Source organism: Tursiops truncatus, chromosome 21, assembly GCF_011762595.2.
Source record: "Tursiops truncatus isolate mTurTru1 chromosome 21, mTurTru1.mat.Y, whole genome shotgun sequence".
In the NCBI taxonomy this organism is placed as follows: Eukaryota; Metazoa; Chordata; class Mammalia; order Artiodactyla; family Delphinidae; genus Tursiops; species Tursiops truncatus.
The window spans coordinates 35,153,195-35,178,311 of record NC_047054.1 but is presented as its reverse complement, the minus strand read 5'-3'; the positions used below and the strand labels follow the sequence as shown (position 1 = coordinate 35,178,311).

General features: G+C 46.2%; 1 long non-coding RNA gene across 2 annotated transcripts in view; it reads left to right on the top strand.

Moving 5' to 3' along the window:
* LOC117310033 (uncharacterized) overlaps window positions 1-25,117 on the top strand; it is a 121,035-nt gene that overhangs the window by 86,337 nt on the left and 9,581 nt on the right. The window contains exons 6-7 of one of the 2 annotated variants that reach the window (XR_012329034.1): window positions 15,355-15,803; window positions 16,344-16,455. The exons of the other annotated variant lie outside the window; for it this stretch is intronic. This is a non-coding gene — a long non-coding RNA (uncharacterized lncRNA). The remainder of the gene's footprint in view (window positions 1-15,354; window positions 15,804-16,343; window positions 16,456-25,117) is intronic. 2 annotated transcript variants of the gene reach the window in all.

Below are 25,117 nucleotides of genomic sequence, written 5' to 3'. Positions count from 1 at the left end.
TGTGCGGGTGTCCTCATGGGGGGCATTTGGACCCAGACACACGGGGGAGAAGGCGATGTCATGGCAGAGACGGAGACGGGGCTGGGAGTGGCCTGGGACTGACTGACCCCAGAAGCCGTGGAGGAGTGGGCCCCCAGCACCTTGACCTTGGCCTCCAGGCCTGAGAGGAAGCGTCCCCTGTCCCAACCCCGCCTCCCATCTGGTGTTCTGTGCTGGGGCCACAGGAATCCCACACCTGGCCTGCGGGGCGTGGCGCTGTGCTTGCTGACACCCAGGACCGTCACCGGCCTCCCCCCCTCTGGGCATGACCCCCTCTCCTCCTCGGTGAGGGACCCAGGGCCCAGGACCTCCGTCCCACACTTCCCCATCACAGCAACCTCCCCCACTGCCCCAGCCACCCCTGGGGCATCTCAGGCCCCAGAAAGGAGCCGCAGCAGCGTGGTGACTTGGTGAGTGGTCACAGGCCACCGCACCCACCCCAAGACCTGAGTGTGGCCATCTGAGGAGGGACCCACAAGCCCCCCGACCCAGGCGCCCCGTTTCACAGGGCAGGTCCTCTTGCCGAGTCTCTGGAGGGGAGTGTCGAGCAGGGGTGACTGAGGTCTGTGAACATGTGGGCCAGAGAGGTCCTCCCCAGGAGTCCAGGCACAGTGAGCCCGGGGTGTGTGCATCCCTCCCCTCCTGTACCCCACGGAGTGAGGATAAAGCCCCAGTGACCCCCAAGAAGAGACAAGACACCCAGAGGACTAGACCATCCACAGACCGGGGACTGAGTGTCCACCTCATTTCTCTGGAGAGAACAGTGTGTTCACCGGGACTGCAGCCGGGCCCATGTGCCCACAGACACCCAGCTTTAGTGAACCAGCCACACAGCAAACCCCCTTCCAGGGTCCCCTGTGTTACTAGACGCAGCCTTCAGGGCAGGGGGCCGGCCCAAGCGAGGGTGCACGTGCTCCGGACACGCACAGCCCGTCCCCCTGCCCATCTCCCGGCCCCCTCCTGCACCCTGTGACCTCAACCCCTCAGGAACCCTCCTCTCCAGGCTCCGAGCACCCGCATTTCCCACCTCCACCCCATCACTCTCCACTTCAGTGTGCCCGTTTCCCCGCCAGGTGAAGTGGACGGGAAGCGTCCCACACTGGTGTTTTCAGCAGCGGAGACGGGGCTTCCTTTTTCTTGCCAGCTGGGGTCTGGCCGGACATCAGGGTCTGGCCCTGCAGGGAGCAGCCCTGATCCCGCCCTGAGTATAACAGCTTCAGGGAATTCTGGGAGCAAGAAAAAAGAAGGCGCGGAGGGGGTCCCCTACTCTGCAGTTGGGGTCAGAAGTCGGTGGGGAGGATCTTGGGGCCCTGGAATCTGAAGGGCCCCCCCTACCAGGGGAGGGTTAGGAGACCCTGGGTGGCAGTTAAGCTGAGTCCAAGGCCCTCCTGCGTAAGAGGTTTCCTAGCCCCGGGGATCCTGAAGAGGCCAGCTCCCTCCTCCCCTCCACCTGCAGGCCTGGTCCCTGCTCTTGAGAGATTCCCTAGGGTGGGGTCCTGGTGCTGGAGGTGCCCCGATGCTGTGGCCTCCTGGGTCTCCAGTGAGGATAATGGGAGTGGGGGAAGACCTGTTCACAGAAAGGGAGCTTCTGCTGGAACAGAGCCTGGGTCTGCTGCCCCCGACCCCAGGTGCTCTGGGGCAGGAATGTGAGAGCTAGAATTTGGCTAGAATGCAACTGTGAGACCCTGAGGGGTGAGGATTGGCTGACCTGGGCAGCCTGACCCTGCCGGCCAGCCCTCCCCAGGTGTGCCTGCGTTGAGGTCAATATAAACACCGCTCCAGGCAGCAAGAGCCCCTGCAGCTGGGCCTGACGCCATATTCTCTGCCCCGTCAGCAGTCTCGGGGCTGGGCTGCTGGGAGGGAGTGAGGGGCCACGGCTCTGTTGGTGGCCCAGTGTGAGTGGGGCTCTGCTGGACTTTCTGCAGGAGTTGCCGGGCTGCCACCTCCTAAAGGAGAGGATGTGTCGCCCATACCTTCTGCTGGAATTTCTCCGCGGGCAGAGGTGAGGAAGGAAAAACGCAGTGGGGGCCGGGACAGGAGGGGTACCTCAGGCAGGGAAATGGAAAGCTTCCAGAAGAGCGCCCGGGGCCAGGACCATCCTGGCTGGCCTGCAGGCACCAACTCGGCCTGCGTGCTGTGGCTGGTGTGACTCCAAGCCCTTTCCTCTAGGCTTTCAAGTCCTTGCACACATTCAGGTGTTTTACCTGGGAAGGGTGGGAACAGTTCAGCAGCAGCTGGCCTGGGGCTCAGCTCACGTTTACTCACAGACGCCTTGGCACCATCCCCCAGCCTTGCGATGAGGACACTACTTGCGGGGGAGCTGCTGGCTGCATGGGAGACGATTCCCCACCTCTGACCAACTTCAGAATTGTTTACCACTGGAGCAAGTGCCCTGATAGGGTTTCATCTGTATAACTAGTGGGTTCTTGATTAGCAACGTGAAGGGTGACATCAGAAGTCATGAATCAGGATGGAAATACTTATCCCCAACAGGTACAGGCGTAAAAACCAGGGGAGGCCGTGTGCAGCCGGCACCCTTAGGGATGAGCTTCTGACTGACCCCTCAACATTCTGGTGTCCAGCCACTGCTTTAGTATTTCTGAGGCCCAATGCTGACCCTAAGGGTTCTGTAACCCAGCCTCTGTGGGCCTTTAATGAGGCCCGCACTCCAGGATCCTACAGAGCAGGGTCTGTGTGACCATTCTGTGGCTTCTGTAACAAATGACCACAAGCTGGGTTGTTCAAAACAACAGGAATTCATCCTCCCCCAGTCCTGGAGACCAGACATCTGAGATCAAGGTGTTGCAGGACAGAAGTCTCTCCAAAGGCTCCAGGATAGGGTTCTTCCTGCCTTTTCCAGCTTTTGGGGGCTCCAGGCATTCCTAGGCTTGCAGCTGCATCCCTCCCGTCTCTGTCTCTGTCTTCACGTGGCTTCTGCTCTGTGTCTGTGTTTCTCCTCTTTTGTCTCTCATAAGGACTTTCTCAATTGGATTGAGGGCCACCCTAACACAAGATGACCTCACTTCGAGATCCTTAACTACATATAGAAAGACCCTTTTCCCAGATATGGTCCTGTTCACGTGTTCTGGGGGGGACACATCTTTCGGGGCCAGCATTCAACCCATTGTCTGTGTATAAAATAGCCCTCATTTTAGGAGATTGCCAAGGTCCCGTATAGACTGGCACAGACAGCAGCCATGTGGGTGGGGTCTGGGCAGAGTGAGGACCCTGGAATCACCTGGAAAGGATGAAGTCCTGGCTGCATCAGGTGAGCTCTTCTACCACGGGGCACGTGGAAACAGCCACTCCACTCTGTCCGTGGAAAGGGACCCAGTGCCGAGTCCAGAAATGGTTATATTGGAAAGCGGGCTTTCCTGGATTTCATCATCAATAACATCATGTAACCAATAACTATGGGCTTGGAATCGGTTTCTGGCACGTGATGACAGCACTGTCTCTTTAGGCTCATCCAGCCTAGAATAGGAATGTTTGAAGGAGAAGAGTTTGGGAGATTGCGAAGCTTGGTTGTCAAGGAAACTGAGAAGGTTTGTCAAGGAAACTTCTCCCTTAAACTGAAGGCAGGGCTGGGAGAACTGAACTCGAGGGATCTTTTAAAGGGGCTTCTGTGAAGCACCATCACCTGAGTGGTGGTCTCAGCATGAGCTGGGGTTTGAGAAAAGTGTGATGAGATGAAGCCTGACTTTCTGTGACAGCTGGGGAGGGGTTTGTAAAGTACCTTGGGTTTTAAGGTAAAGTTTGTTGCTGGAACAAAGTGTCTCCCAAAACTGGGCTGGAGCTCAAGATGTGTCTGTCCCCTTCTTGTGAGAGTCCAGGGCAGGTGAGTGTCAGGTCCCAAGCTCTGGCCCCCTTGTTTCTCCTCCCTGCTTCCAGGTGAGGTCTCCAACCAGCAGGGTGCGGTGAACAGCTGGGCTTCATGCCCTCTATTGTAGGATGCAGGCTGGCCAAGGCCCTCACCAACTTCACCTGTTTCCCTTGGTAACAGGAGACAGTATGCCCCAGCTGGAAGAGGTGGGAAGGCTGGGAGGTGCAGGGTAACTGTGAACAGGAAAAAGGGAAATGGGTTCTTATGGCCAGCTGCGCAGCCCTGTTGTGACGGTCACCTGGACGGTAGCCCACAGACATTGGGTCCTGTGAAGCTTCAGTGCTTTGTGGTTCTGGAAATCCTATAGGAGACGGTCCACAGCAGGTGAAGCTAATGCTCTCAGTGGAGCTGGTGAAGCCAAAGATCTGCAGTTCAGACTGAAGGTGCCGATGTACATACAGGACAAAACCATCTCGTGTGATTGGACTTCAGGCACGTTTAACATGAATGCAGCCATGTTAATGCCTAGCATCTTCTATCTTGTGCCTCCCCTCAGGGACCCCCTCCTCAGTTCCTGGGGTTCCTGTAACCCATGTACAGGGGGATGGAGAGTGGGCTCTGTCCAGTCTGAGCCCTGAGTTAACCCTGCGTGTGAGTCTGCTCAGGACCGCCGTAACAAATAGCACAGACAGGGCAGCTTGGGTAACAGACCTATCTCCCAGTCCTGGATGCTGTCGGAGATCAAGGTGTGTGCATGCTGGCTTCTCCTGAGGCCTCTCTCCTTGGTGCTTAGACAGCCATCTTCTCCCCAGGTCCTCACATGGTCTCCCCCTGTGCCTATCTGTGTCCTAATCTCTTCTTGTAGGACATCAATCCTATTGGATTAGGATCCACCCTGGTGACCTCATTTTTACCTTGATCACCTCTTTAAAAATCCCATCTCCAAATACAGCCACATCCTGGGGTCCTGGGGGTTAGGGATTCAGCATGTGAATTTGGACGGACGTGACTGAGCCTATACCATCCTCCTTAGGAACCAAGTGTGCTTCAGTCCTTCCTTCCCTCAAGTCACACGAGTTGATGTAATGGCTCAAGGAGAGGCCACTCGTGCAGAGTTTGTGTCCCAGCTGGGGAGCCCTTCTCTGCTCTCTCTGATCAGGCTGTGGCAGTGCCTGCCCAGTCCTGAGGTGAGCAGTTCTGGGGTTTTCTGCCGTGTCTCCCGGCCTGCTGAGGTGCTCATTGTCAGGGAACTCAGGAGCCAGCAGCCTAGTGGGGATGCCGGAGACTCTCAGGGCCTTGGCAGATGTCTCTCCCGGCAGATACCCTAGCGAAAGTGGGGAAACATTTGGGGGATTACAGGCGGGAGAGAGTCAGTCTCGTTTATGCTTCAGAAAGACCAGGTTGCGGTGGGATGTGAGACGCACCGTGCAGGCAGGGAGCTTTGTCAGGCCTGATGGAGGAACCAGGCACAAGATCAGGCTTGGGCCAGGGCTGTGGGCATAAAGGGGAATTAGTGTGGGAACTGGCCACAGACTGTTGTCAAAATCTCGGCTTCCCTGTGCACCGAGGCCAAACAGAAATTCGGAGACAGGGATTTAGGAGGAAGAGAGAGATGGCTTTATGTTTCTGCCAGGCAGAAGGGAAGACACAGCTGGCTAGCACCACAAGAACTGGGCACCCCCCAGCTCCTTGAGAATCAGGGAAAATTTTATATGTGGGACTCTCGCAGTCTGGGGTATAGGATGACGATAAAAGTAGTGAAGGTCTTGCATTCTTCCTTTCCTTTGCATTATTTCAAAACAGTCATAGCTGGCATCAGGCCGCGTGGTAATTGGGGTCCAACAGTCTGGTAATTTCATACGTTTGCCCCTGGTTTATCGGCGGTGACCTCGTTTCTGAAATGCAAAAACTATAGGGGGTGATTTGTTATGAGGGGCATATAGAATGTAAGTGCTGGACATAATAAGGTTAGGGAGTGAGAGGCAGGGGATGTAACTCACACAGAGTCAGGGGTGATGTGTGCTAAATGTAAATTACATAGTGTCAGGGAGTGAGGTTAGCTTTGAAAAGTACAAATCTAGTTATTACAGATTAGTGACAAAGTAAAACAAGGAGTGATGAACACTTTCAGGCCAGGTTATGTTTCTTCTCTAGCCTGTTCGCTGCTCCCTTTGTTTTCCTTGTTCTCAGGAGAAGGAAAACTTCATTTCTACTTTTGCTGCAACAAGACTGGAGGAGCAGATGACAGTCACTGGGGCACAAGGAGGGTGGGAGCCTGGGAGGCCCCAGTGTTACCGAACAAAACGTGGGTCGGCTTGCCCGAGTAGAGTAAAGCCAGTCTACTGACACCTGGTGTGGTGAAGGAAAGTGCAGCTTTAATTGTAAAAGTGCCAATACAAGGAGGCCAGGTGGCTTGTGCTCTAAAACCCCAAGTTCCCTGAAGGATTTCAGTAAAGCAATATTAAAGGCCAGGTGAAGGAGGGGCGTCGCAGGGTATGTGATCAGCTGGTGCACAATTCTCTGGTTGATGGTGAGGTAACAGGCGGTTAACATTATAAATTCTTAGGCGCTAGAAGTTCCGGGGCTACATGTTCATGATCATCAAGTAGTTAAGTTCTTCCGCTTGGTGGTGGTTTTAGCATCTGTAAAACAACTCAGGAAGCGTGTATCAGATACTGTTATCCAGGTACTTCAGAGAGGAGCTATAGCAGAGCATGTGGGGGAGGGGTCTGTCCTGGGAAGGCCCAATAGGGTCCTGCTTGATTACACCCGGTGCCTGGGCTCGGCAACCTGGGAAGGTGGGGCTGCTCCTGGGTGTGGGGAGCTGTGGGCCCAGTCCTCTGAGGGGCCTGTTAGCCCCCAAGGTGAGATGGGGGTGCAGTGGCTGGACAGAGGCGTCTGGCCTGAGAGAGGGGTCCAGGCTGGAAATGTCACGGGAATCATCAAAGGGAGGGAGGGGAAAGGCCAATGGGGGCAGGTAGGTCACAGCGGACTATGTGCAGGTGACTGCGGTCCTGGTGGAAGCAACTCAGAGCCACAAAGGAGTGGCCGTCAGGGGCTCAGCTCCATTCTCCTGTTCCTTTGTAAAACTGCTGTGTAAGAGTTTGAGACACCGCCAGGAGACGTCAGGGCCCAGTGCTGCCATGGCTTCATCAAAGGGCCCAGGGGGAAGAGAACCACTGCAGGCCCCGCCCATGTGCGCACTGGGAATGAGCCCCATCGGGGCTCCTGGGCTCACAGACTTGAGGGAACCTCTGTCCTCAGGACCGGTCTTCCTCCCTCCTCTCACCTGCTGGTCAGAGGCCCAGGAACCCCCAACCTGGCTCCACACCCAGGGCCTGGATTCTGGGACAGCTTAGGGGTAAGCAAGACCCTCACGCTCCTTTATCTGCCTGGGGGTGAGAATGTCTTAAATGCTGCAATTGACTGATTATGGAGGGCTGAGTGTTTCCAGCAGGTATGGGTGGAAAGATGGGGCGTGAACTTCCTGTGCCTGCAGGGTCTTCCCAGCGTGAAGATCTGTGTGTTTCCCCCGGCCAGTCAGCATCCTCCCTGGAAGCCCAGATCCAGTATTACGAGGGCAGAGGCTCTCCCCTTGCTTATCTGTAACTTCCCACTCCCACAGCAAGGCTGTGGCTGGCTCCCTGGCTCCCACCATCTGCCATTTATCTGTGCATTGCTCCTTTCCAGGTTACATGTGCAGAGGTTTCAGAATTGTTAGCTACTACACCCTGGAAAGAACTTCGTAGAATAAAGCCCACTGTTTATATACAGTCCATTTTGCCTTTAGTCTACAGATTCCATTCATTTCCAAATGTGACTTAGGTCAGCACCTTTTATCCCATCCCCTACAGTGAGTTGCTTCCATATATTTCTAATACAGTTAGATTCTGTGACATTTTGTATTCCATCCTACAACATTCCTACATCCTAAATAACTAAATTTGAATAGATTATGATTGGCCCCTTGGGCTATGCATATCTGTGGGCTTAGACAAATGCATAGTGACAGGTATCCACCCTAGAGTATCATGTGGACTACTTCAGACACCCCACCCCATGATCTGCTTATCGTCTACGTAGCTTTGCCTTTCCCAGAATGTCACCAATGGGGTCATACTGTGTGCAGCCTCCGCAGACTGAAGTTTTTCACTTAGCAGTATATACTGAAGATTTATCAATGTCTTTCCATAGGTTGGTGGTGCCTTCTTTTCTGCTGAGTAGTATTCCACTGCACGTGTATGGGAGGAAAAACAATTTTCCCTCTACTTTTCTAGGTTCTTGGTTGAGGGCCCCCCCTGCCCCTGTAATAAAAGATTACCAGGAGAAAAGCCGAAGTTTAATAACATGTATACCTTCTGAATACAGGGGGGATACCACGGAAAACTGAGTCACGCCCTGAAATGACCAAAACCATCCCCTTAAATACTGTCTTCAGCTAAAAACAGAAGAAAGATGCTGGGGAAGGGGGGAAGGCCAGTTATGGCAGGTTATCATGCAAAGCACAGTAAACAAGGGTATGACTGTTTGCACATTTAAGTTAGGACTTCCCCATTGAAAAGAGTTACCTAATATTTAATTATCCTTCCATTTTGGGTGCAAAGAGGGACATACCCTTATAAATGGAGATTTCTCTGTTGTAAATGTCCTTCATAAAACGGCAATCTCAGTTTTCTGAGATTTTTTAAAAAATGTATTATTTTTGGCTGCATTGGGTCTCCATTGCCGCGTGCAGGCTTTTCTCTGGTTGTGGCGAGCAGGGGCTACTCTTCATTGCGGTGTGCGGACTTCTCATTGTGGTGGCTTTTCTTGTCACGGAGCACAGGCTCTAGGCGTGTGGGCTTCAGTAGTTGTGGCACACAGGCTCAGTAGTTGTGGCTCGCGGGCTCTTGAGCGCAGGCTCAGTAGTTGTGGCTCACAGGCTTAGTTGATCTGCGGCATGTGGGATCTTCCCGGACCAGGGCTCGAACCTGTGTCCCCTGAATCGGCAGGTGGACTCTTAACCACTTAGCCATCAGGGAAGCCCTTTTTTTTAAAGCAGACCAATAATCCTTATGCCAGAGAGACATATTTTGGGGTGGCGTATTTTACTCGCGTTGACATGAATGTACCCCAATTTGCTTATGCATTCATCTTTTGAAGGATATCCTGATTTCTTCAAGTTTTTAGCCATTATGGAAGTGCTGCTCTTCATAATTGCATCCTTCTTTTCATTTGGACACAGATTTTCAAAGCAGTTGCCTAAATATTGCAAGTGTGATTGTTGGATCCCAACATGAGACTTGTTTAGCTTTGGAAAAAACTGCCAAATTGTCTTACAAAGTGGCTGCACATGCATCCCCCCAGGTATGAGAGAGAGTTCCTTTTGTTCCTCACCCTCTAGCAATTGGTATTGTCATATTTTTGGAGCTTAGCAGTCCTAATAGGTGTGCTGTGATAGCTCATGATTTTAATTTGTAATTCCCTAATGGTATATGATGTTGAGCTTGTTTCTTTTTCTTTTTTTTTTTTTTTTTTTTTTTTGCGGTACGCGGTCCTCTCACTGTTGTGGCATCTCCCGTTGCAGAACACAGGCTCTGGACACGCAAGCTCAGCGGCCATGGCTCACGGAACCAGCTGCTCCGCGGCACGTGGAATCTTCCCGGACCAGGGCAAGAACCCGTGCCCCCCGCATCGGCAGGTGGACTCTCAACCACTGCGCCACCAGAGAAGCCCTTGAGCTTGTTTCTGTATGACTTTTACTATCTGTATATCTTTTTTGGCGGAATGTCTGTTCAGATCATGCTGTTCATGTTCATGCTGAGAGGAGCCCTGTCTCCTCAGGACCTGCTGGGGCTTTGGCTTCTGGAACACGTGGGGCTGAGTCCACGCTGATGGCCGGGCTTCGGAACAAGCCGGGGTCGGGTCCACACTAACAGAAGCCGGGTCTCCTCAGGACCCGCTGGGCCTTCAGCTTTGGGACACTGTGGGGTCCAGTTCATGCTGACAGGAGCCTGGTCTCCTCAGGACCTGCCGGGAGGTGATGCTGCTGAGGGAGAAGGTGAGGAAAAGTGGGCAGAAGGTTCCTGTGCGTGGCTGACCGCTGAGGGTGTATGTCTTCAGAGGACCCAGGAGAGGAAGGGCTTGATGTGGAAAACTGGGTTTTTGGCCCCTTTTGTGTGTGGTGTAGACAGAGTGCAGTGTTGTTCTTTGGCGTGTGGCGTCTGGTTTTCCCAGCACCATTTATTGAGGGGACTGTCCTTTCCCTGGTGTATGTTCTTGGCTCCTTTCTTGTGAATTAACTGACCACATACCTGTAGGTTGATTCCTGGGTTCTCTGCTCTGTTCCTCTGGTCTGTGTGCCTGTTTTTGGCCCATTCCACACTTTTTGGGGACTGTAGCTTCGTAATGTAGTGTGAAATCAGGGAGGGAGACGCCTCCAGCCCGTTCTCCTTCCTCAGGGTCATTTTGGCTCTTCTGGGTCCTTTGTGGTTCCACACACAACTTAAGATTATTTGTTCTGTTTCTATGTAAAATGTCATTGGACTTTTGGTAAGGATTGCATTGAATGTGTACATTAATTTGGCTAGACTGCATATTTGTTTTAAATTAAACAAAAATTTGGGTCACACCATGTAGCATGCAGGGTGCGTGATCTTAGTTCCCCAACCCGGGATTGAACCCGCGCCCCCTGCAGTGGGAGCACAGAGTCCCAACCCATGGACAGCCAGGGAATTCCCAATATAGAATGCATATTTTCACAGTATTCTTTTTCTTTTTCTTTCTTTTTTTTTTTTGCGGTATGCGGGACTCTCATCGTTGTGGCCTCTCCGGTTGCGGAGCACAGGCTCTGGAAGCACAGGCCCAGTGGCCATGGCTCACAGGCCCAGCCACTCCGCGGCATGTGGGTTCCTCCCAGACAGGGGCACGAACCCGTGTCCCCTGCATCGGCAGGCGGACTCTCAACCACTGCGCCACCAGGGAAGCCCTTGTTTTGTTTTGGTTTTTTGCGGTATGTGGGCCTCTCACTGTTGTGGCCTCTGCCGTTGCAGAGCGCAGGCTCAGCAGCCAAGGCTCACGGGCCCAGCCGCCCCACGGCATGTGGGTTCTTCCCGGACCGGGGCAGGAACCCACGTCCCCTGCATCGGCAGGCGGACTCTCAACCACTGCGCCACCAGGGAAGCCCCTCCATTTATTTTCGTCTGTTCAGTGTCCTCTATCAGTGTCTTCCAGTTTTCAGTGTGCCGGTCCTTCATGTCCTTGGTTAAATTTACTCCTAGCTATCTTTTTGGATGCAACTGTAAGTGGGATTTCTTTAAAATTCTTTTTCTGATGGTTCATTATCAGTGTATAGAATCACAAATGATTTTTGTGCATTGATTTCTCTCTTTTTTTTTGTATACTGCAGCTTTACTGAATTCATTTTTTAGTTGTAACAGTTTTTTGGTGGTTGAATGTGGAGAACTAGAATTCAGAAATCCCACTGTTTCATCTACATCCAGGTCATCCACAGCACCCAAGATATAGTGGCTCCGAATATAATCTTCCCATGGTGCCTCTTGTAGTATGTGGACTCCTACAAGGGTGATTAGCATCCCCACTGTGGGTGAACTGGATCTTGGTAGGGCTTGGCCTCTATAACAGAGTTTGATGTCTGTATTTCTGGCGTGGTATGACGTGGTTGTTTTGATAAGTACTTTATTTTCTAGTAAATTTCAAGTGTATAAAAGACTTTAAATAGCAGTATAAAGTTTTCCATCTTCACAAAATACTCCAGTTTGTTTTACCCTGTGAGAGTGGGAGGGCCACTCTCCCAGGGAGCCAGCACATAACCCCAAAGTGAGGAATAATTAAGGTTTCCACATTATAATCCTATCGACTGACCCACTTCAACTTTCACCAGCTGCCCCAGCTTTGTGGAAATGTAGTTTGCTATTCGAATCCAGTTTTCTCTTCTTGGAACCATCACTAGGGCTTTTCCTCACTTTAAAAACCTTGCTGGATTGAAAGTGTACAAGATGAGCATGATCTGGGTGGTTTTTCTGTATGGCTTCTTTCACTTAGGATGTTTTCACTGTTTATCCGCACTGTAACATTGATCATTATTTCATTCATTTTTTCCATTGTGATTAAAAACACATAACATTTGCCATTTAAACCATTTTTTAAAAGCTTTTTAAAAAAATTATTTTCTATTCTTTGGCTACACGCAGGCTTTCTCTAGTTGCGGCCAGCGGGGGCTACTCTTCATTGCCGTGTGCAGGCTCCTCATTGCGGTGGCTTCTCTCGTTACGGAGCACGGGCTCTAGGCGCACGGGTTTCAGTAGCTGTGGCACGAGGGCTCAATAGCTGTGGCTCACGAGCTTAGTTGCTCTGCGGCATGCAGGATCTTCCAGGACCAGCGCTTGAACCCGTGTGTCCTGCAATTGGCAGGCGGATTCTTAACCACTGTGCCACGAGGAAAGCCCCATTTAAACCATTTGTAAGTATAGAGTTCTATGGCCTTAAGTACATTCACATTGTTGTAAAAATATCCTCACCATCCATCTCCAGAACTTTATTTTCCCCATGTGAAACCGTAGCCATTAAACACTAACTCACCTCAACCCCTGGCAACCTTATTCTACTTTGTCTTTGGATTTGACTTATCTGGATACCTCATACTAGTGGAATCATAGAACGTTTGTCCTTTTTGTGTCTGGCTGGTTTCACTTAGCATAATGACTTCAGGGTTCATCCACATTGTAGCATGTGTGAGAATTACCTTAGTTTTAAAGGTTGAATCGTATTCCATTGCGTATATACTACACTGTACTTATCCATTCATCTGTTGAAGAATGTGTTGTGTTGCTTCCACCTTTTGGCTATTGTGAATAATGTTGCTATGAATATGGGGTACAGATATCTGTTCCAGTCCTTGCTTTCTAATATTCTGGGTGTACACCCCGGAGTGGAATCAAGGGATCATACATTTTCCATGTTTTTGAGGAGCCACCATACAGTTTTCCACAGCGGCTGTATAATTTTACTGTATTCCTTTATATGACAGAATAATGCAGCTTATGGATCTACCTTATTTTGCTTATCCGTTTACCTGCTGATGGACATTTAAATCTTTCCTACCCTGGGCTATTGTGAACAGTGCTGCTATGAATAACTGGTGTACAAGTTTTTGTTTGAATGCCTGTTTTCCATTTTTTTGTTATATATCTAGGAGTGGAGTTGTTGAACCACATGGTAATTATATTTTATATTTTTGAGTAAATGCTAAAGGTTTGTACACATAGACTGCACCATTGTACATCTCCATAAGTAACTTTTAAGAGTTCCAATTTCTCTGCATTGTTGCCAACGTTTGTTATTTTTATTTACATATTTTAAAATTTATTTAAAATTTTATTTTTATTCTAGTGTGTGTGAAGGGGCATCACACTGTGGCCTTAATTTGCATTTTCATCATGACTCTTGACATTTGACATCTTTTCATGTCCTTGTTGACCATTTGTATGTCTTGCCTGGAGAGCAGTCCATGCAAGTTATTTGTCTGTTTCAAAAATTGTATTGTTTGTCTTTTTGTTGATGAGTTGGAAAAGTCCTGGGTACGTTCTAGGTAAAGAGTCTTATGAGAGATATAATGTGCCCATATTGTCTTCCATTCTGTGGGCTGTCTTTTTACTTTCTGGATAGCCTCTTTTGATGCACAAAGGTTTGTAATTTTGAGGAAATCCAATTTATCTATTTTTTTCTTTCATTTCTTATGCTTTACTGTCAAATCTAAGAAACCATTGCTAAATTCATGGTCGGGAAGATTTAATTCCTCGGTTTATTTGAGAGTTCATTCAGTCATCCCTCGGCGCCCACTAGGCCAGGTTTTAGGCCTGGGGCTGAGTCAGTGTGAGGGTTCAGCGGTCACGGTTTAGGGTTATGGGTCATCGTTGGAGAGTCATGGTAGAGGGTTGTGGTTAAAGGGTCAGGGATTAGAGTTTAGGGGTCAGTGATGAGGGTCTAGGGGTCTGGCGCTAGGGTTGTTAGGGGGTTACAGTTAGAGGTTAGGGTTCTTAGGGTAAAGGTTAGAGTTAGGTTTAAGCACAATTGGCCCTCATTGTCCTCCCCTCTCCTTCTCTGTGAAGCCTCCAGAATGGGTAGGACTTGCCCAGGGTCAAACAGGAGTCAGGGAGCTGAGGTCAATAACTGTTTTTCTGGCCTCCCTTCCCCCAGTCCTGGGCTCTGAGAGAAGAATGAACTGTCTGTTCTTGTCTAGGACTGTTTCTTATCCAACTCGACCTCTGTCAAGGATTGGGGAGGATGTCAGAAGTCATGCATGGTTTCCTTCTGCCCTCCTACCTGGGAAGGGTGATGCTGGCCCTACTCTGCCTGGGCAGCCCCAGGTTCCAGCACAGCCCAGACAGGAGGGCACTCAGTGGACATGTGTGGATTTATACAGGACTGGGTGCAGTGACCTGCCAGCCCCCAGATGCTGCCTTCTTGAGGGCTGCTGGGGCCCTCCTGGCACTGGAGGCATCCTTTGTCCCATCTGAGTGGGCATGAATAGATGATCAAGTCTCAGGCAGGACATCCCTCGACCTCTGACTATCCAGGCAGGGATCTGTGGTCCTCTAGCTCAGTCCAGCCTGGGCATTGTCATGCCCTCATGTACAGCTATGGAGCTGACCATGATGCTGGGCAATGCAAGAGCTACCTGGGCAGTGTAGACATTCCTTTGAGAAGTTTCAACCACCAACATGCACGTGGCTGAGAAAAAGGCATCCTGCTCACGGCCTCATAGGCTGCCAAGAGAGGTAGTAATCCTCTAGACATTGGAGTGTGGCCCTGACGCAACACCCATGCAGCAGACCATGGCCCTGCAATCCTCTGTCCTTTCAGTCGTTAGAAACTTTTGACATGCATATTCATTAAGAATCAAAGATATGGGAGCAACTGGACCTCCCAGTGTGAGGTTTACACTGCCACTGCCATTGTCTTGGAGAGCCATATGCATCCATGTGGCCTCTGGAAAGCCTGCCAATTATGGGTTCCATGGCATGGAATAATTCTCGAGCCTCCCGTTACTTCATTGCTCAAGTGTCCTTACCACCTTAGCATTTGGTTTCTTCCTCTTAGTAAAGGAGAGAGAAGAAACTGGAAAAGGAGCAGTATTGTTTTTCAGGGATGGGCAATTAATATGGCCAGGGAGATGGCATAACTCAGGGCTCCCACTTCTCAGGGGCAGGAATGAGGTCTGTGTGTCTTCTCAGGACACATGGGCTGTTCTGGGCCAGCCTCTGAGATGTGAGGACCTGATGCCCAAGGAAAGAGACTTGAGTTTACCACCACCAATGATCCTGACTTTTCAGCAAGTGAAAGAACTTTTTGCAGTCTTGGGAGGGACAGTAAGAGCACTGGGTGAGTCGCTGCAGCCCCTGACCCTAAGTGAACCCCTTTCTTCCTTTTGTGTCAGATTCTGTGCTGTGCAGTGAGCTGTCATTGACATAGAATCTGTTGCTTCCTCCCAGCCAGCCACTGTTCTCAGGCCCAAGTGCCTCAGTTTTCCTTTGGGAATTACATGTCACCTGCTTCCAGTCCAAAGATTTGCAGAAGGATGGCCCGATATTCCACCCAGCTCGAAGATGGGTTTACAACCCACATCTAGCCAGTCCCATTTTCCATCTTCTGGTGATCGGTCAAGGATAAGAATGCAACCCAAGCCAGATCAAAGGCATTTAAAACCATGACTTTCTTGGAATCCAAGAAAAGGAGAAACTCTTTCTCGGAAAATGGATGGTGAGTGGTTGTCAGCCTAGAACTGCTGTTGGCCCAAGTGCAGTGAGAGAGCCTGTGCCTATGAATGGGGTCCCCCAAAGGCACTGAGCGGGACAAAGGTTTGGAGAGAAACAAGGTCACACTGAGACAGTGTGAGCCCGTGGACCTGCTAGGTCCAAACCCATTCTTCAACTTGCCACTTGTAAGTATTAACGTATTTCTACCCTTACAATAAATACTAATTTATTTTATTTCCGTAAGTGTGTCCAGTCACTGGTAAAAGAAAAAGTCCTGGTTGATACATCTGAGTCAATAATCCCTGACCCTTCCTCAGGTGTCCTCACTGGGTAGGCATGGCTGGGGTAGGTGAAGACACTGGTTGGGGTCATAAACTAGGGGAGCTGGCAAACAACTCTGTCCCTGCTCCTTCCCTGTCCCGGGAGAGGGAAAGCCTGGAACAGTGATAGGATAGCCAGTAGGGGAAGAGTTTCCTCAGTGGTTAATTGGCCTTTTTGTGTTTTCCTTCATTTAGGGTCCATTTTGGTAATGTGCTTTTACAAAGAAATCCCCCTTTTCCTCTAGATTTCCAATTTGTTACAGTAGGTCTCTCTTATTTTGACGTTTAATTGTTCCTGTCTAATTTTCTACAGAATCATGACAAATAATGAACAATATACTGATACTTTACTATTAACTGAAGTCTCTATTCACGTTCCCTTTGTTATACCTTTCCTTGTTCCAGGGTCTCAGAGGACATGGGGTCATCATGTCTGTTTAGTCTCTTCTGGGCTCTGACAGTTGCTCAGATTCTCCTTGTTTCCATGACCTTGACAGCGTGGAGGAGGGCTGCTCAGGTATTGTATAGACTGCCGGGCGCTGGGATTTGCTTGGTGGTTTTGTCGTGGTTAGACTTGGCTTTGCAAAAGCAGACCACAGATGTGAAGTGCTTCCTCTTCACTATATATCAAGAAGACAGGCTCTTAAGGGAACTTCTCCCTTATATTCTTAATTTTGGTCACCTAGCTGAGGTAATGTTTGTCAGGTTTTCCCACAGTGAGGTTAATTTTTTCCCATGTCCATCCTGTGTGTCTTATGTAGGAGGCAGTCATAATGCAGAAGCCACACTTGAGGAGAGAGGGGTTAGCTTCACATCCTTGATGGACAGCTGACTTGCTATACACATTGTTTAGAAGTTTTCTGCATAGGAGATTTCTATTTAACACCATTCATCAAAAACTATGTAATTTATTTATACCAGTTTGGACACGTGAATAATTATTGTAAACTTTTGGTTATAATCCAGCACTACATTATTAGACTGCTTAGTTCATTCTTGCTTTGGCTGTTGAGAGCTTCTTCCATTTGCTCTTGTTTTCATTTTACATATTTTTTCTTTTGTGGGTTTAAAAAATTTTTGGTACTTCTTTACTTTCTGATATTTTAAGATTATCCTGCTTCATATATTTACTGTCTCAGTCCTACCATCAGCCCTTTCTTCAAAGAGCCCTTGTTCCTTTTATTAGAGAATGGTATTAAAAACTTACATGTGGGAGCTAAATATGCTCAGCTGACAGTACATAGAAATATATGCATGTATCCCAGCCTATGCATATACACATAATTACAAAGATTTCCATGTGGAACTATGTGTAGGCTAAAGATAGTTTATACTGGTATCTCCAAGCAGATCTGTTATGACATGGATATTGTAACCTTCTCCCTTTGTTTGACTGTAACATCCAACTCCATTGGTAAGAAACCTGGCTTCCACCATTTGTCATTTATTAAATTCAGTGCTTGTTCCATTTGATGACTGATATAGTAGTTTCAGTACTGTTAGCTGCTACCCCTCATGGGAAAGAACATAGAGTCCACTGTGTATGTATGGCACATTTTGTCTTTGGCCTAAAGATTCTGTACGGTTCCAAAGTTAACTTAGGTCAGCCCATTTGTCCCACTACCAACTGTGAGTTTTTTCATACATTTCTGAATCAGTTAGATTCTTTGTTACATTCTGTATCCCAGTCTTTGACACTCCCATATCCTAAGTAGCTAAGTTTGAATAGATTGTAAATTACTTGTTGGGTTGTAAAAATCTGTGGGTATAGCCAAATGCAGTGACAGGTATTCACCACTGAAGTATCATATGGACTCTTTCAACCACATATTCTGTAAACTGTTTACCATGTCAGTTTTGCCTTTTCTAGAATGTCATATAAATGAGGTCATACACTGTGTAGCACTTCAGACTGGATTCTTTCACTTAGCAATGTAAGTGTTGGATGCAGTATTATTTTTGGGGGGGGGGCACGGGTTGATGATCCATTCCTTTATATCTCTGAATACTATTGCACTGCATATATATGAGAGGAAAAATAATTTTCCCTCTACACTTCTATGTTCTTTGTTGAGATCCCCCTTGTAATTGAAAAGAGACGAACTGGAGAAAACAATCAGAAGTTTAATGTATACCATGCATACCTCCTGTATACTTGAAAGATACCCAGGAACTGAGTCACTCCCTGAAATGGCCCAAGCCATTACCTTAAATACTTCTGCTGAGAACAAAAAAAAGATGTTAGGGAATGGAGGCAGCCATTTAAGGGATGTTATTAGGCAAAGCCCAGTAAACAAGGGTAAGGTTGTTACACAGATTTACATCCAGGCCTATTTCATTTACAAGCTTTTTTTTTTTTAAAAAAAAACATTTATTTGGCTGCACCGGGTCTTAGTTGCGGCCTGTGGAATCTTTAGTTGCGGCATGCGGGCTCTTAATTGCAGCATGCGGGATCTAGTTCCCTGACCAGGGATTGAACCCTGGTCCCCTGCATTGGGAACATGGGGTGTTAACCACTGGACCAGCAGGGAAGTCCCAACAAGCTTTTCTTGATATTTAGTCATCATTCAATTCCTGGTCCAGAGAGGGACATACCGTTACAAATGGAGATATCCTTAATAAATGTAAATTTACCTCCTAAAAGGGCATTTTCTACTTGGTTTTGAAAGATTCTCCTGGGTCTGCTGTTTCTTAAATTAATCAGTCCAAAATAATCCTTTTGTCAAATGGGCATATTTTGGGGTGGTGTATTCTGCTCCTCTTGACATGTATGTGCCCTAATTTGCTTATGAATTCATCTACAGAAGGACATCCTGATATCTTTAAGTTTTTAACCATTATGAATAGAGCTGCTGTGCATTACTTGATGCTAGTTTTGGTTTGAATACAGTTTTTCAAAGCAGTTGTCTAAATACAAGAGGTACACTTCTTGGATCCTAAGGTGAGACTTTTTGATTTGGAAAAATCTGCCAAACTGTCTTTCAAAGTTGGTTGTACATGCATTCCACCAGCATCTTGAGTTTATTCTTGTATGCTTATTTACTGCCTGTTTATCTTCTTGGGCCAGGTGTGTGTTTCAATCTTTACCAGATTTTAATGGCGTTGTTGGCATAATTTGAGTACAAATCCTTTATCAGATATGTGTTTTGGAAATAGTTTCTTGCAGTTTGTGGTTTGTCTTCTGGTTTTCTGAATAAGGTCACCAGACCCAAAGTTATGTAGATTATCTTTTTTTTTCCCTAGGATTTTTATAGTTTGGTAATTTAAATTTGGCTACGGGCATTTTGAGTGAATTTTGGTTTAAGTTGTAAAGTTTGTGTCTACATTCATTTCATTACATATGGTTTGTAATTAATTGCTCCTTAACCATCTTTTGAGAAGATACAGTGAGATACTTGGCTCCATTTCAGTTTGGATTTCCAAACTTAGTATATACAGCAGAACTGCCTCCCAGATGAGGCCTCTGGGTTTGTGAGTGCGGCACTCTCGGCACTTTTCTCACATCCCACAGGGGGCGCCGAACCCACCTGTGTGACCGTGGGGGCACAGGTGCACCCTGCCCACAGACTTTGCTCTGTGACAAGCAGACAGGATCTTTGTCTCCTGTCAGGGCCTAAGTTTCCGGACCATGAGGCATTGTCCACACAGACAGGAGCTGGGTTTTCTCAGGAACCACTGGTGAGGAGACTCCACAAGAGGAAAAAATGAGCAAGTGTGGAGAATCTTCCTGTGCAGCTGACTGCTGGCTGGGTGGGGTGCATCTTCAGGGGACTCAGGAGAGAAAGGGTTTAATGTGGAATACTGTGCACTTTTAGTTTTATGTGCAGTGTAAATGGTGACCAGTGTCGTTCTTTGGAGACTGGTGTCTACTTTTCCTGGCACTGTCTGTTGATTGCTTTAGGTAGAATAAACTTTTTTTTTTAACATCTTTATTGGAGTATAATTGCTTTACAATGGTGTTTTAGATTCTGCTTTATAACAAGGTGAATCAGTTATACATATGTTCCCATATCTCTTCCCTCTTGCGTCTCCCTCCCTCCCACCCTCCCTATCCCACCCCTCTAGGTGGTCACAAAGCACCGAGCTGATCTCCCTGTGCTATGCGGCTGCTTCCCACTAGCTATCTGTTTTACGCTTGGTAGTGTATATATGTCCATGCCACTCTCTCACTTTGTCACAGCTTACCTTTCCCCCTCCCCATATCCTCAAGTCCATTCTCTAGTAGGTCTGTGTCTTTATTCCTGTCTTACCCCTAGGTTCTTCATCATATTTTTTTTTCTTAAGTTCCATATATATATGTCAGCATACGGTATTTGTCTTTCTCCTTCTGACTTACTTCACTCTCTATGACAGACTCTAGGTCCATCCAGCTCATTACAGATCGCTCAGTTTCATTTTTTTTATGGCTGAGTAATTTTCCACTATATATATGTGCCACATCTTCTTTATCCATACATCCGATGATGGACACTTAGGTTGTTTCCATCTCCTGGCTATTGTAAACAGAGCTGCAATGAGCATTTTGGTACATGACTCTTTTTGAATTATGGTTTTCTCAGGGTATATGCCCAGTAGTGGGATTGCTGGGTCATATGGTAGCTCTATTTGTAGTTTTTTAAGGAACCTCCATACTGTTCTCCATAGTGGCTGTACCAATTCACATTCCCACCAGCAGTGCAAGAGTGTTCCCTTTTCTCCACACCCTCTCCAGCATTTATTGTTTCTAGATTTTTTTGGTGATGGCCATTCTGACTGGTATGAGATGGTATCTCATTCTAGTTTTGATTTGCATTTCTCTAACGATTAATGGTGTTGTGCATTCTTTCATGTGTTTGTTGGCAGTCTGTATATCTTCTTTGGAGAAATGTCTATTTAGGTCTTCTGCCCAATTTTGGATTGGGTTGTTTGTTTTTTTTTCTTACTGAGCTGCATGAGCTGCTGGTAAATTTTGGAGATTAATCCTTTTTCAGTTGCTTCATTTGCAAATATTTTCTCCCATTCAGAGGGTTGTCTTTTGGTCCCGTTTATAGTTTCCTTTGCTGTGCAAAAGCTTTGAAGTTTCATTAGGTCCCATTTGTTTATTTTTGTTTTTATTTCCATTTCTCTAGGAGGTGGGTCAAAAAGGATCTTGCTGTGATTTATGTCATAGAGTGTTCTGCCTATGTTTTCCTTTAAGAGTTTGATAGCTTCTGGCCTTACATTTAGGTCTTTCATCCATTTTGAGCTTATTTTTATGTATGGTGATAGGGAGTGATATTATCTCATACTTTTATATGTACCTGTCCAGTTTTCCTAGCACCACTTATTGAAGAGGCTGTCCTTTCTCCACAGTACATTCCTGCCTCCTTTATCAAAGATAAGGTGACCATATGTGCATGGGTTTATCTCTGGGCTTTCTATCCTGTTCCATTGATCTATCTTTCCGGTTTTGTGCCAGTACCATACTGTCTTGATTACTGTAGTTTTGTAGTAGAGTCTGAAGTCAGGGAGCCTGATTCCTCCAGCTCCGTTTTTCGTTCTCAAGATTGCTTTGGCTATTCAGGGTCTTTTATGTTTCCATACAAGTTGTGAAATTTTTTGTTCTAGTTCTGTGAAAAATGCCAGTGGTTGTTTGATAGGGATTGCATTGAATCTGTAGATTGCTTTGGGTAGTAGAGTCATTTTCACAATGTTGATTCTTCCTAACCAAGAACATGGTATATCTCTCCATCTCTTTGTATCATCCTTAATTTCTTTCATCAGTGTCTTATAATTTTCTGCATACAGGTCTTTTTTCTCCTTAGGTAGGTTTATTCCTAGATATTTTATTCTTTTTGTTGCAATGGTAAATGGGAGTGTTTTCTTGATTTTACTTCCAGATATTTTCATCATTAGTGTGTAGGAAAGCCAGAGACTTCTGTGCATTAATTTTGTGTCCTGCTGCTTTACCAAATTCATTGATTAGCTCTAGTGGTTTTCTGGTAGCATCTTTAGGATTCTCTATGTATAGTATCATGTCATTTACAAACAGTGACAGCTTTACTTCTTTTCCGATTTGGATTTCTTTTATTTCTTTTTCTTCTCTGATTGCTGTGGCTAAAACTTCCAAAACTATGTTGAGTAAGAGTGGTGAGAGTGGGCAACCTTGTCTTGTTCCTGATCTGAGTGGAAGTACTTTCAGTTTTTCACCATTGAGGAAGACGTTGGCTGTGGGTTTGTCATATATGGCCTTTATTATGTTGAGGAAAGTTCCCTCTATGCCTACTCTCTGGAGGGTTTTAATCATAAATGGGTGTTGAATTTTGTCAAAAGCTTTCTCTGCATCTATTGAGATGATCATATGGTTTTTCTCCTTCAATTTGTTAATATGGTGTATCACATTGATAGATTCGCGTATATTGAAGAATCCTTGCATTCCTGGAATAAACCCCACTTGATCATGGTGTAGGATCCTTTTAATGTGCTGTTGGATTCTGTTTGCTAGTGTTTTGTTGAGGATTTTTGCATCTATGTTCATCAGTGATATTGGCCTGTCATTTTCTTTCTTTGTGACATCCTTTTCTGGTTTTGGTATCGGGGTTATTGTGGCCTCGTAGAATGAATTTGGGAGTGTTCCTCCTTCTGCTATATTTTGGAAGAGTTTGAGAAGGATAGGTGTTAGCTCTTTTCTAAATGTTTGATAGAATTCGCCTGTGAAGCCATCTGGTCCCTGGCTTTTGTTTCTTAGAAGATTTTTAATCACAGTTTCAATTTCAGTGCTTGTGATTGGTCTGTTCATATTTTCTATTTCTTCCTGATTCAGTCTTGGCAGTTGTGCATTTCTAAGAATTTGTCCATTTCTTCCAGGTTGTCCATTTTATTGGCATAGAGTTGCTTGTAGTAATCTCTCATGATCTTTTTTATTTCTGCAGTGTCAGTTGTTACTTCTCCTTTTTCATTTCTAATTCTATTGATTTGAGTCTTCTCCCTCATTTTCTTGATGATTCTCGCTAATTGTTTATCAATTTTGTTTATCTTCTCAAAGAACCAGCTTTTAGTTTTATTGATCTTTGCTATCATTTCCTTCATTTCTTTTTCATTTATTTCTGATCTGATCTTTATGATTTCTTTCCTTCTGCTAACTTTGGGGGTTTTTTTGTTCTTCTTTCTCTAATTGCTTTAGGTGCAAGGTTAGGTTGTTTATTTGAGGTGTTTCCTGTTTCTTAAGGTAGGATTGTATTGCTATAAACTTCTCCCTTAGAACTACTTTTGCTGCATCCCATAGATTTTGGGTCATCGTGTCTCCACTGTCATTTGTTTCTAGGTATTTTTTGATTTCCTCTTTGATATCTTCAGTGATCAGTTAGCTATTAAGTAGTGTATTATTTAGCCTCCGTGTGTTTGTATTTTTTTGCAGATCTTTTCCTGTAATTGATATCTAGTCTCATAGCTTTGTGGTCAGAAAAGATACTTGATACAATTTCAGTTTTCTTAAATTTACTGAGTCTTCATTTGTGACCCAGGATATGATCTATCCTGGAGAATGTTCCATGAGCACTTGAGAAAAATGTGTATTCTGTTGTTTTAGGATGGAATGTCCTATAAATATCAGTGAAGTCCATCTTGTTTAATGTATCATTTAAAGCTTGTGTTTCCTTATTTATTTTCATTTTGGATGATCTGTTCATTGGTGAAAGTGGGGTGTTAAAGTCCCCTACTATGAATGTGTTACTGTCGATTTCCCCTTTTATGGCTGTTAGTATTTGTCTTATGTATTGACATGCTCCTATGTTGGGTGCATAAATATTTACAATTGTTATATCTTCTTCTTGGATTGATCCCTTGATCATTATGTAGTGTCCTTCTTTGTCTCTTGTACTAGTCTTTATTTTAAAGTCTATTTTGTCTGATATGAGAATTGCTACTCCAGCTTTCTTTTGGTTTCCATTTGCATGGAATATCTTTTTCCATCCCCTCACTTTCTGTCTGTATGTGTCTCTACGTCTGAAGTGGGTGTCTTGTAGACAACATATATATGGGTCTTGTTTTTGTATCCATTCAGCCAGTCTGTGGCTTTTGGTGGGAGCATTTAGTCCATTTACATTTAAGGTAATTATCGATATGTATGTTCCTATTCCCATTTTCTAAATTGTTTTGGGTTCGTTATTATAGGTATTTTCCTTCTCTTGTGTTTCTTGTCTAGAGAGGATCCTTTAGCATTTGCTGTAAAGTTGGTTTGGTGGTGCTGAACTCTCTCAGCCTTTGCTTGTCTGTAAAGGTTGTAATTTCTCCATCAAATCTGAATGAGACCCTTGCTGGCTAGAGTAATCTTGGTTGTAGGTTTTTCTCCTTCATCACTTTAAATATGTTCTGCCAGTCCCTTCTGGCTTGCAGAGTTTCTGCTGAAAGATCAGCTGTTAACCTTATGGGGATTCCCTTGTGTGTTATTTGTTGTTTTTCCCTTGCTGCTTTTAATATGTTTTCTTTGTATTTAATTTTTGACAGTTTGATTAATATGTGCCTTGGTGTGTTTCTCCTTGGATTTATCCTGTATGGGACTCTCTGTGCTTCCTGGACTTGATTAACTATTTCCTTTCCCATATTAGGGAAGTTTTCAACTATAATCTCTTCAAATATTTTCTCAGTCCCTTTCTTTTTTCTCTTCTTCTGGAACCCCTATAATTCAAATGTTGGTGTGTTTAATGTTGTCCCAGAGGTCTCTGAGACTGTCCTCAGTTCTTTTCATTCTTTTTTCTTTATTCTGCTCTGCAGTAGTTATTTCCCCTATTTTATCTTCCAGGTCACTTATCCGTTCTTCTGCCTCAGTTATTCTGCTATTGATCCCATCTAGAGTATTTTTAATTTCATTTATTGTGTTGTTCGTCATTGCTTGTGTCCTCTTTAGTTCTTCTAGGTCCTTGTTAAATGTTTCTTGCATTTTCTCTATTCTATTTCCAAGATTTTGGATCATCTTTACTATCATTATTCTGAATTCTTTTTCAGGTAGACTGCCTGTTTCCTCTTCATTTGTTAGGTCTGGTGGGTTTTTATCTTGCTCCTTCATCTGCTGTGTGTTTTTCTGTCTTCTCATTTTGCTTATCTTAGTGGGTTTGGGGTCTCCTTTTTGCAGCCTGCAGTTTCGTAGTTCCTGTTGTTTTTGGTGTCTGTCTCCAGTGGCTAAAGTTGGTTCAGTGGGTTGTGTAGGTTTCCTGGTGGAGGGG